At 42.2% G+C, this 12,029-nt stretch overlaps 1 long non-coding RNA gene and 1 other non-coding gene across 2 annotated transcripts in view; one reads left to right on the top strand and one right to left on the bottom strand.

The window, feature by feature from the left end:
* LOC115938343 (uncharacterized) overlaps positions 1 to 9,746 on the bottom strand; it is a 33,863-nt gene extending 24,117 nt beyond the window's left edge. Inside the window, exon 1 of the long non-coding RNA XR_014143030.1 lies at positions 9,471 to 9,746. This is a non-coding gene — a long non-coding RNA (uncharacterized LOC115938343). The remainder of the gene's footprint in view (positions 1 to 9,470) is intronic.
* On the top strand, positions 118 to 239 carry LOC115938762 (small nucleolar RNA SNORA26). The gene has a single exon (XR_004073791.1). It is a non-coding gene; the product is annotated as a small nucleolar RNA SNORA26 (small nucleolar RNA).
* Positions 9,747 to 12,029: the final 2,283 nt, after the last annotated feature.

The following is a 12,029-nucleotide window of genomic DNA, read 5'->3' as shown; positions in this document are numbered from 1 at the left end:
ACAACAGCTGCTTCCGGTGGGTTTTCCGGAAAGCGCTGAGATCCGGGGGATATTGACGAGGGAGGCGTGCAGGGATCCTAGAGAGAACCCTGTAAAAATCCCAAAAGGCCCTTTCCTGTGCCCTTTTGAGGTTGACATGGTGCCTTAAGAGGCTAACACAGAAGGGTAAAATAAGTCTCCATAAAACCCAGGGAGGAGATTGTAAAACTCCTCTTTGGATCCTGTCTGGAGTCACAGCTGAACCAGAGGAAAGTATTCTTTTGGCTCAAGCACCTTTGTGATTTTTAAAATTTTTGAGAGCGAGCACGTGCACGAGAGAGCGAGGGTGAGCACGCGCAGAGGGAGGAGGGGGGAGGGGCAGAGGGAGCAGCAGACTCCTGCTGAGCAGGGCGTCCAACTCCGGGCTCCCTCCCAGGACCCCGGGATCATGACCTGAGCCCAAGGCAGATGCTTAAGGGACTGAGCCACCCAGGACCCCCTTTGTGATATTTTTATACAGTTCCCAGCACAGTGATAAATTTAAACCTAACCTTAGTTTTGATGATACCTTCAGAGATGCTTATCTTTGAAGGTGGAAAAAAACACAGGTGATGGAACACATGTCCACAAGGCGTTTTCTGGACATCCTTTGAGACAAACTGAAAAGAATATACCTCAAAATTGTTTTCTGCTTGAAAGGTCATTCGGAAATTTTTCTTTTTTATAGGTTGAATACTACAGGTACAGGCCGCGGAAGCTGGAATATTCTGATGCTGGTATTTTTACTGACTTATACCAATTCTCCAGTTTACAGTACACACTAACGAGGTCAAATAGTCTTCCATAACTTGTAGCAGCTATGTGTCCAGTGCGCCCTTCACAGGCCTTAGCAGCAGGACAGTGCTGGTGGTGACCGGGCAGCCTAGCAGGTGTTTTACCTTCATCTTGTCATTCAGTTCTGACAACTCTGAGGTCGGTACTATTCCTTTGTTTTATAGATGAAGCAACAAAGAGGTTAGGTACTGACTCAAGGTCCCGCCACATGTGAGGCCCTGAACAGGGATCCTCGTGTAACTTTCTGGCCATGTGACCTCTTGGAAAGTCACTTCTCTTGGCATTTAATGTTCAATTGGAGCTGTAGTAATATTGAGACAGATGAGGCCAGTTTGGTCAGGGGAGCCCACAGCAGAACTATTAAGAATATAAGGTCTTCATAGTATTTAATTACATCAGACCTACGAAGTTACCAAAATTTGGCACAAAGGGGGCATCTGTCAGCATGTTAGGTGTTTTTGATGAATGAGCATAACGAGCTGTGACGGGCTTTAAAGGATACAGGGGTGCTAGATTGTTAGAATATGAAAATCTTCGAGGTGATGGGGGAAGTTTTCATATGGGAAGAAACGAGACAGTGAAGCAAGATGAACAGAGCCTAGTATGTGCTAGTTGTTCATGCTGACCAGCCCTGAATGTCTGCAAATACCTCATTTTCCAGAAGTTTTCAATAAAGATTTAATATTCACCTTGCAGTCACTCTTCATGCTTATTTCATAGCATTGTTCCAGTCTTTCCTTCTAAACTTCATTTTACACTGGTATATTACACTGTAAAATTCAGCCTCATCACTTTTTTAGGTAATTTATTCAACAAATATGTGAGAAGGCCATAATTGCTAGAGGGGAGAAAAGAAGGGAAGGGAAAGAGGAAGCACATGTATATGCACTGAGAGTAGAGGACATGAGCTCAGAGAGGGCTGGGCCAGGGAGGACCAGGGATGCTGTGGGTCTGTATGCATTTGGGTGAGGAACGTTGGGCCAAGTGAAAACAAATAGCCCTGAGGGAGAAGTGTGTAAAGGTTTGGGGGAAAGCAAAGTGAAGCTGCAGAGAAATGACCTGAAGGGGAAGAGGACCGCTTGTATGCAGGGCTAAGATGGATATTTTAACACTATTGTAAAATGGTAACTATCTGGCCTCCCAGGTCTCTGAATGCTGTAACGTTTACCTAGGAACGCTCCCTAGCAGCTCCCTAGCACCCATACTCTTTCCTGCTCTTACCCAACTTTTCTGTGGCCACTATCATCCCTCCCCTGACCCCCCATAAGTGCTCTTGTTCTGGAATTCTCTAGCATCCTATAACAGCCTTGTCATATTTAGAAGTCTAGTTTGTGGTTGCCCTGCCCCTGCTTTACTACAGTAAAGTCCACCTTGGTTCCCACCATATTCCTAAGGGCTAATCAAACTGGTGTAATACTGATTCTGGTATATTTGAGCCCTAAACCCATCATGAGTATAATACAAGGAGCAGTATCATTTATAATTAAGCCTCATAATAATATTCGGTTGAATTATATATGGCATTCAAGTGAGTGGCTTACAGCCATCTATTAGAAGCAGCAGAACACTAAAGCTAGGTTCAAGCCCCCACCCTTCCATGTGATCTTAGACCAGTTACTTCGCTTCAGTCTCTGCCTAATCATCAGAGTTACTAAAGTTGAGTCTATACATAGTAATTACCTGGTGAGTAGTAAGCACTCAGTAAATGTCATTCATTGGTAGTACTATAGGATCATTTTTTTAATATTGTATGGTCCTTGTAATAAAATGACAATGCTGGTGTTTAGTATTTATATACTAAAATGCTGGCTTTGGTTTTCATTCAATAAATAGAGCATGTATCATAGGCCAAGTACTGCTCTAGGTTTTGTGACCATATCAGTGAACAAAACGGACAAAAATCCATGTATACTGTTGGCAACTGATTCACTGATAGAGTCCTCCATTGTAAAGACCTGTGAGGCTTCCTTGCTCAGTGCTGGAACTAGTTAGCAAGGTGGAGGATGGGGGCAGAGGGGTGGGGGGTGGTTGGTAGAACAAAAGGCCTGTATGAGGTGACTTCAAATGCTAAGTAGGTAAAGGGAAAGAAAAATGGAGTCCTAAAGCTTCCACAGGCTGCAGCAAGTTCTGGCAGAACAAGGAATTCGTAAAACACTACATCAGCAGTGGTCCAGTGATAATGGGCCAAGAACACGACTGTTTTCTAGCTACTGTTTCAAGGTGTAAAACTACAAGTGCTCAAGCCTGAAGGTTATGGCAGACAGTTGCCAAGAATAACCACTGGTCTCACAAATGGCTCCGCTACACCAAGTCCTAGTGGTGGCTCCTTGCCCCTAGAAGTTCACCTGGGCTGGGTGAACAGGTGGAGACCCTGCGGCTGCCATGGATCCTCCCTCTCCCACTACCAAACCTCAACCAGTGCAGCTCAGTTTACACTTTGGTTTTCCAGTTTTATTTAAGATTTTATTTATTTGTCAGAGAGAGAGCACAAGCAGGGGGAGCAGCAGGCAGAGCGAGAAGCAGGCTCTCTGCTGAGCAAGGAGCCCGATGTGGGACTTGATCCCAGAACCATCATGACCCGAGCCGAAGGCAGACCCTTAACCAACTGAGCCACCCAGAGGTCCCTGTAGAAAGGGTTTTGATGCTAAAAAGTTTGAAGTCCATTAGACTAAACAATAGCAGGTGAAAGATGGAAGCAGTCTTTTTTTTTTTTTCCTTTTAAAGATTTTATTTATTTATTTGAGAGAGAGAATGAGACAGAGAGAGAGAGCACGAGATGGGGGAGGGTCAGAGGGAGAAGCAGGCTCCCCGCCGAGCAGGGAGCCCGATGCGGGACTCGATCCAGGGACTCCAGGATCATGACCTGAGCCGAAGGCAGTCGCTTAACCAACTGAGCCACCCAGGTGCCCCAAGATGGAAGCAGTCTTAAGTCCGATACGGAAAAAAAAAACAAACTTTTTTTTAAGGGGCCTCAGAGTCCAGAATTTAGAACCATAGATACTAGAACTGTGCTGCCCAATATGACAGCCATCAGTCACATGGGGCTATTTAAGTTTAAATCAAAACTGAGTAAGATGAAAAATTCAGCTCCTCAGTTGCATTAGCCACATTTCAAATGCTCGGTAGTCACATGTGGCTAGAAGCTACTGTACTAGACAACAGATACAGAACATCTCCATTACTATAGAAAGTTTCATTGGCAGTACTGTTCCAGAGATTCTATGGGGTTTTATAGAAGAGAAAAACCTACGGTATAGTAGACTGAATAATGACTCCCAAATATAGTCAGGTCCTAATTTCAAACCTGTGTTACTTTATTTGGAAAAGGGTCTTTGCAGATGTGATTAGGTCAAGGTTCTTAAGATGGGAAGATTATCCTGGATAATCTCTGAGCCCTAAATCTAGTCACAAGTGCCTTTATTTAATTAATCTATTAAGTAGGCTCTATGCCCAGCATGAAGCCCAGCGCAGGGCTTGAACTCAAAACAGATCGAGACCTGAGCTGAGATTGAGTCGGGTGCTTAACCAACTGAGCCACCCAGACACCCCCACAAGTGCCTTTATAAGAGGGAGACAGAAGGAGACTGTGCTCAAGGGAGGAGGCCATGAGAAGACAATCGGAAAGAGATTTGATTTTGGCCTTGAAGATTATGGAGCAATACAACTTGAGGCTAGGGGAAGCTGGCAGCCACCTGAAACTCTGGAAGACTCCAGGAATAGATTGAGAGTGTGCACTTGATTTGACCCCGGAAAACTGATTTCTGGCCTCCAAAATTGTGAGAGAATAAATTTCTGTTGTTTTAAGCCACCAAGTTTGCAGTAATTTGTTACAGAGCCAAGCAGCCTGTGGTAACTAATACAGATGGAAAGCTTAAGATCACAAATACAGCTGGAGCTGGAACCCCACCACACTGCCTCCTACGCTGTTTTTATTAGTGCCTTATGGGTGTGTGGGTAGGGGTAGATCTTATCTATTCATTAGTCAATTTTTAAAAAAATTTCAGAGGTATGGCAGTGAAGTTACACTTTAGATTTAAATCATGAGAGAAATGAGCACACAGCTAAAATACGGAGGATTAGCAAATACCTCATAAAACAAAGATGATCAAAACTAATAATAAAAAATCAATTTATGGTTTATTGGGATGTCAATTTATGGTTTATTTATGTATACTTTCAGTGAATTTCATTTACACAGTACAAAGCACCTCCAAAGATCAAGTTGTAAAAACTTAGTAATGAAAACAAATTAAGACAATATGAAAACCATTACTCCAATTATAATTTTTGCCTTGTGGGTCACACAGCTTTGGCCAGCTGGGGCCCAGAGGTAATACAGACCATTAAAATGAGACAGTTTTTCCACAACAACCTCAATTAGTTTTGGCTCCTGTTCCACAAAATGAAAACTTGGATTTCTGGGAGTCTTTTTTTTTTAAGGATTTTTTATTTATTTATTTGACAGAGAGAGAGCGCACAAGCAGGGCGAGTGGCAGGCAGAGGGAGAAGCAGGCTCTCCGCTGAGCAGGGAGCCCGACGCGGGACTCAACCCTAGCACCCCAAGATCATGACCTGAGCCCAAGGCAGCCGCTTAACCAACTGAGTCACCCGGGCGCCCCATCTGGGAATCTTTTAAACAACAAAAAACCTTAATAGTATAACTAAAAAAACTAGTCTTTTCAGAGACACCACCACAGGGCTCTGACTTAAGTCCTACACAGCAATTTTGGTGTGTCTAAGTTGCAACATATCAGTACTGAATGATGACTGTATCCTGCAGACTGGGAAGGAAAGTGGGGCAAAAACACAAGTTTCTGAATGAGAAGTTCATCCTTTTGAACTCAAAATTTCTTCTTATGGAAAGGAACAGCACATGATTCAAGTAGCTCCTTAAACTAAAATGCTAATGTTCATGGACAAAAACACCTGAAATTGTTCTCTAGGTCTACCCAAATTTATGTAAAATAATTTTTCACCTATTACTTCCATATCTCAACTCTGACATGAATTACCAATGCTTTTTTATTAGTGTTTCAGTAAAACTACCAATTGACTGACCATAATCTAAAGCTATTGGTGGCCGGCTGAATATGCAAGGTAATGCCTTCCCTTTGATGACTGCTTATTAGAGCTGAAGCTTAGGATAGGACCACCACACTCAGTCAGTAGTACACATGGAAAACGTGAAGGTCAAAACTCAGCTTCTTATTGATGAAAAGATTGTGTCTGTTGTTGTTAATGTGTTGCTAATTGCAGTAATGCCTTCCAAAACTCTCTCAATGCATGGCATCTCATTCTCCTGATGAAAGAAGTTAGGAACAAAAGTGAGCTCTATTTGTCTACCCTTTGTACCAAATTCCAGACCCAAACAGTTTATATATAAAAATCTATTTAAAATTGAGATTTAGGGGGTGCCTGGCTGGCTCAGTCGGCTAAGCGGCTGCCTTTGGCTCAGGCCATGATCCCAGGGTCCTGGGATTGAGTCCTGCATCAGGCTCCCTGCTCAGTGGGGAGGCCTGCTTCTCCCTCTCCTTCTGCCTGCTGCTCCCCCTGCTTATGCATGCGTACTCTCTCTCTCTCTCAAATAAATAAATAAGATCTTTTTAAAAACTGAAATTTAGATTACGTAAAGACTGTGAAGTTTTGTGGGCTTTTGACCAAACTCAGGTTCTTATTTGGGGGGTGGGGGGGTGGAAGGGAAGAGTGTATTTTTACTGAAACTGCCTGCTATTCCTTACAGCCTATTCTCTTTCTTTCTTGTGACAGATTTGAATACCTATTTCCAACATCTGAGGTCAATTTCCCACTACAAAAGTCTCATTATTACAAGTCTGAATATCTCTGCCTAAAGATGGCCTTTCTTTTCTTATCTTTTTTGAAATATCTCCATATAGAGTAACATTGATCTCTAGCGTCCTGTTGAAAGTTTGTTGAACTGCCCAGCCTATAGGTAACCTACTGATTATTGAAATGAGCTCACCCTGAAGAAACAAGGTAGAAATTTAAGTCCTGTGGTAAGTTTGATGTGTTCCTAATAAACCTTGAGCTCCATGCTCTCTACTTTGTCACACTCAACTCTACAGGCTTGACTCTGCTCAACTCATATAGCTACAAAGCCAATGGAACATGTCTGAAGAAGCGCAGCTCATTTTAGATTCAGACAGAAGGTACTCCAAGACCAGTGAAACTAAAGTGTAGGATTGTGCCCTGAATATACACCCAAGTGGCAGGTTCATGTGCAGCTGTGTTTTTGTTTGGCCTCTGCAGGATCATCAACCACAGAATGAGATACAATCCTCCTAGAAACTTTCCTCATGTGCAAGTTTTCTTTCAGCATGAGTCTGACTGTTTCTTTGTCTAAATTTAACTTTTTGGCCATTTTTCTTAGCTATGTAAACAAACCAAATTTCTGACCCTCTCATTGTTTTCATGTGTTCTGTGGATAATGGGACGGCCACTTCCTACATCATCGTGGCTATCATCTCTGCCTTCTTTAAACTTTTTGTGCCAGTCAAAAACTCTTGCTCTTGACATTACTTCTTCACCATGAACTACTGTTAACATCTCAAGTGTCTCACTTGCAGATTTATTTAACTTTACAAAAAGCTTAATATGAACTCATTGCTCTAAGTAACAGTCACTCGTTTTTATGGTGGAAAAAAGAATAATTCTACTCATATCTACTCAAAGTTAGCTGGCAACCCTGAAAGCAGGGTTGTGGGCAGCTAAACATATTATACCCGGGCAACAATCACTCCTCTGATTTCACAAGCCACACATGAAAGATTAGTCAAAATTAAAACAGAAGAGGGCAAACGATCTTTGGAGGAGTTGCTGAAGGTTTCAGCATCATACCATCTCAGCTTGAATGCCTCCTATTTTCCCATCTACAAAAGGGGAGAAAATAAATCAGCATTTTCTTACTTGTCAAATGGCTAGGAAAACGACATTTGAAATACAAGAACTATATGCAGAAGAGCATTGACCCTCCCAACCCCCCCAAAAAAAACCCATAAGAGAAAATCCATCCTAATAACAGTATGGAAGCTGCCATCCACCTTGGCTGTATGTTTAGAAAGAGCTAGTTTGAAATTGTGTTTTTTCTAACGATGTTGATTGGTAAGGAGGCCAAATGCAAGATGCCAAAATAGTTTATTTCCAAATACATAACAAGAGAATGGATGCTGTTGTCTCTAGTCTATAGAAAACAATGTATGTGGTTGAGTGTCTAGGAGTTCTAGACACATACTACCTAGTGTATTCAGAGTTTAAAACAAACACACATACATTGAAAATAGCATCTTGTAAGGTTTGAACATGAATTTCTTTCATTTAGTGTTCAAATCAAAATTTGAAAATTTTTTCACAAATTATGTTTGTACAGTGCAGATTCTGGAATTAAAACAAGGCTTTCCAATGACTGGTTGCAACTTTAGATTGTATTTATTGAGGAGTTTTGCTTCTTGTGTGTGTGGTGAAATACACATACCATAAAGGATTTTTTAAGTGTATAATTCAGTGGCATTACTTACATTCACAATGTTGTGCAACCATCACACTTCCAGAACTTTTCCATCATCCCAAACAGAAATTCTGTACCTATTAATCAGTAACTCCCCATTCTCTCCTCTCCCTAGACCCTGGTAACCTCTATTACTTTTTGTCTCTATGAATTTGAGTACACTAAGTACCGCATATAAGTGGAATCATAACAGTATATGTCTTTGATTCTAGCTTATTTCACTTAGCATGTTTTCAAGGTTCTCCTATGTTGTACCAGGTATTACTGACTTCTTTTTAAGGTTGACTAATACTCCACTGTATGTATATACCACATTTCATTTATCCATTCATCTCTACATTTATTTGGGTTGTTTCCACCTTTTGGCTATCAGGAATAATGTTACTATGAACATGAGTGTACAAGTAACTGTGTCCCTGCTTTCAATTTTCTGGAGTATACACTGAGAAGTGGAATTGCTGGATCATATGGTAACTCTGTGTTTAATTTTTTGAGAAGCCATCACACTGTTTTCCACAGTAGCTAAACCATTTTACATGCCCACCAGCAATGCACAAGGGTTCCAATCTCTCCATCCATTTCCTCGCCAACACTTGTCATCTTCTACATGAAAATTCAGGTGTCTACAGGGGTTAAGTATTTGCTTCTGGATTCTCCTTTGCCTCTCCCCCCACCCACCCCACCCCCCCCCACACTTTTCTGGCAGTGCTTTTCCTTCACTGAAAACACAGACTCAGGCTCAAGACTTTCAGTATTAAGTATAAAGTACTTGAAGATAATTTTGTGGTTTTTGACAAGTGCAAGAATTCAGTACATACTGACATGCTCCCTTACTGGAGGAATCTGCATTACTTTTTTAGGAGGTGAATAGGGCTACTTTAAGGGTCTGCATTAGAAACGAAGTTCAAAATGTAAATGTGGCTCCACGTGAACTCTCCGTAAATTAGCACAATAAGCACATGCTAAAAACGGGCTGGCACACTTAAGGCGGCTAATCCCTACAAGCATGGTAGACCATAGGTACTGCATGCACTAAAAAGTGTGTTCGCAATAGAACCACAAGTTCACTCACTATTTTTAATCCAAATGTTCCCTTCAAAGTTGCATACAACACAGGAGGAGTGAGCGTCAGTACCTGGCAGGATCTAATCAGGTCGCGCTTTCCTACCCCAGGGTCCTTGGGCCAAGTGACAGCAGAGCCGCTCTGCCGGCCAGGCTCCGCTCCTGCGGAGAAGGCGGGTGCAGGCGAGGTCCAGCCCGAGAACCCAAAGCCCGGGCCGCGCCTCACCCCCGCCTCGGGCACGGCGACTCCAGGGCGGTCCGGAGCGGAAGGACGCCTCCAGGTGTCGGAGGAGCCTGACCACCTAACCGCGGCCGCCAAACACCCGCACCCTCGTGAGACCGCGGCGAGGCTCCCACAAACCGCGAGAACACAGGGAGACGCGTTGGGCCAATCAGCGGATGGAGGCGGTCCTGAGCACATTCAATTGGTTAAACACGGGAAAGCTCGCGTCCCATTGGCATCTTTTCTGGCCCCAACTCCACCCCCTTGGCCTGGATCCCCGGCCCCTTCAGTGGCCCCGCCTCTGAGCCGAGGGGGTAGGGGAGGAGGCGCTGCGTTCCGGGTGCTGGAACTCCCGTCCCCAAACACCCCTAACCTCTTCCCGGTGGCCTGGTAGGAACAGATCACGCTCAGGCTCTGACATGTTCTGTCGTATTCCGAACCGTGGCCATTAACTCTGTGTTCCACACTACCCAGTCTTAGGCAGGGAGGTGATTTTACCTGTGCTTGAAAGAAGGCAGGGTTGTGTGGACCTTGCCAAATTAAGATGTTTCCCTTAAAGCTTCCTAATCTGAATACCTTATATCTTGCTCTGCATAGTATGCAATGAGCATTGACTTTTTGCTGCTTGTTTGATTTGGAACAAATCACTAAATCATCAAAGTAGCCCCAATGAAGTAGCTACTGTTACTTCCATTTTTCAAGTGAGGAAAGGAGGCACAGAGGGATTTAGTGACTTGTCCAAGTTCTGTCTGTTTCTTCTCTAAATATCAACTATACTCTGTCCTTGTCAGCCCTATTGCCCTACTTTAATTCAGGCCTTCATAATCGCTTGCCTGGATTACTTCTACAAACACACCCCTTAGCTCCTCTCCTTGCTATCCTCTACAAAGCCAAGGATTAATCTTTCTAATGCAAATCTAATCCTGTCTGTCAAATCCTTCTCAAGTCTCTCAAATGGCAAATCAAATAGCCCCGTATTGCCCATAGCTTCTGGTAGAAGCTGCTTTTTATTGAAATTTTACATACTTACAGATAAGTACACAAATCATAAATGAAATTCCACAAATGGATCACACCAGCAACCAGGTCAAGAAACAGAACACAACCAGCATCCCAAAAGTGTTTCCTTCCAATCACTACCGACTTCCCTCCCATCCCAGCGTTATCCACTATCCTTAGATTTTTAAGTAGTAAGTAGAGTAGCAGCCTTGTGTTTGTACATGATGAACGGGACCATTATAGCACATACTCTTTTATGTCTAGTTTCTTTAACTCACTGTTATGTTCATTAGGTTCATCCATATGTTGACTCCATTTACGGCTTGTTCATGAGGATGCTGTATTGCATTCCACCATGTGAATACACCACATTTTATTTATCCAGTCAATTGTTGATAGACATTGAAATAGTGTATATTTTAGACCTATTAAATATATTGTTATGAACATTGTAATAGAGATCTTTTAATGAACATGATGAAAGATTAATGCATTTCTCCTGGATATATACCTAGAAATGGAATTGTTGGGTCATAGGTTGTGCCATGTTTAAATTTGGATATTTTATTACAGTTTTCCAAAGTGTGCCAGTTACACTCCTATCAGCAAAATAAGACAGTTCTGGTTGTTCCATATTCTCATCAATACTTGGTATTTTCCATCTTTTTTTCATTTTGGCCATTTTGGTGGGTGATAATTGTGCCTTGTGTGATTTTAATTTGCCTCTCCCTGATGATTAATGAAGTCGAGCACCTTTTCACATGTTTATTAGTTGTTTAGAAATAACTTTATGAAGTGTCTGTTAAAGTTTTGCCCATTTTTGTGAGCTGAGTGTTTTTTTATTTGTATTTTTCCTAACATTTGATTATAATAATTTTCAAATATTTAGCAAAAAATTTAAAAATTTTACTCATTTATTTTAGAGAGAGAGAGTGTATGAGCGCAGGGAGGCATGAGGGAGAGGGAGAAAGAATCTGAAGCAGACTCCACATTGAGTGCAGAGCCCAACATGGGGCTGGACCCAGGGCTCCATTTGGGTCTCAATCCGGGCTCCATCCAGGGCTCAATCCCACAGCTGAGCCCCAAAACCATGAGATCATGACCTGAGCTGAAACCAAGAGTTGGACGCTTAACCGACTGAGCCACCCAGGTGCCCCAAATGTTTAGCAAAGTTTAAAGAATTTTATAGTAAACACACATAAACCTACCATATAGAGTCTATGAATAACATTTTATAAAACTTGCTTTGTTACATTTCTATCCTTTCCTTTATCCATCTTAATATTGTTGCATTTCAAAGTAAATTACAGATAGCAATACATGTCCTGTAAGTAATTTAGCCTGTATATCACTAACTGAAATTCAATGTCTAAGATTTCTTTTGATGTACAACTTCAACAAAATTAAATC

Source organism: Leptonychotes weddellii, chromosome 2 (assembly GCF_054177405.1).
Source record: "Leptonychotes weddellii isolate Sample4059 chromosome 2, ASM5417740v2, whole genome shotgun sequence".
In the NCBI taxonomy this organism is placed as follows: Eukaryota; Metazoa; Chordata; class Mammalia; order Carnivora; family Phocidae; genus Leptonychotes; species Leptonychotes weddellii.
The sequence above is the reverse complement of the archived record's forward strand: the minus strand, read 5'-3'. Positions and strand labels throughout refer to the sequence as shown.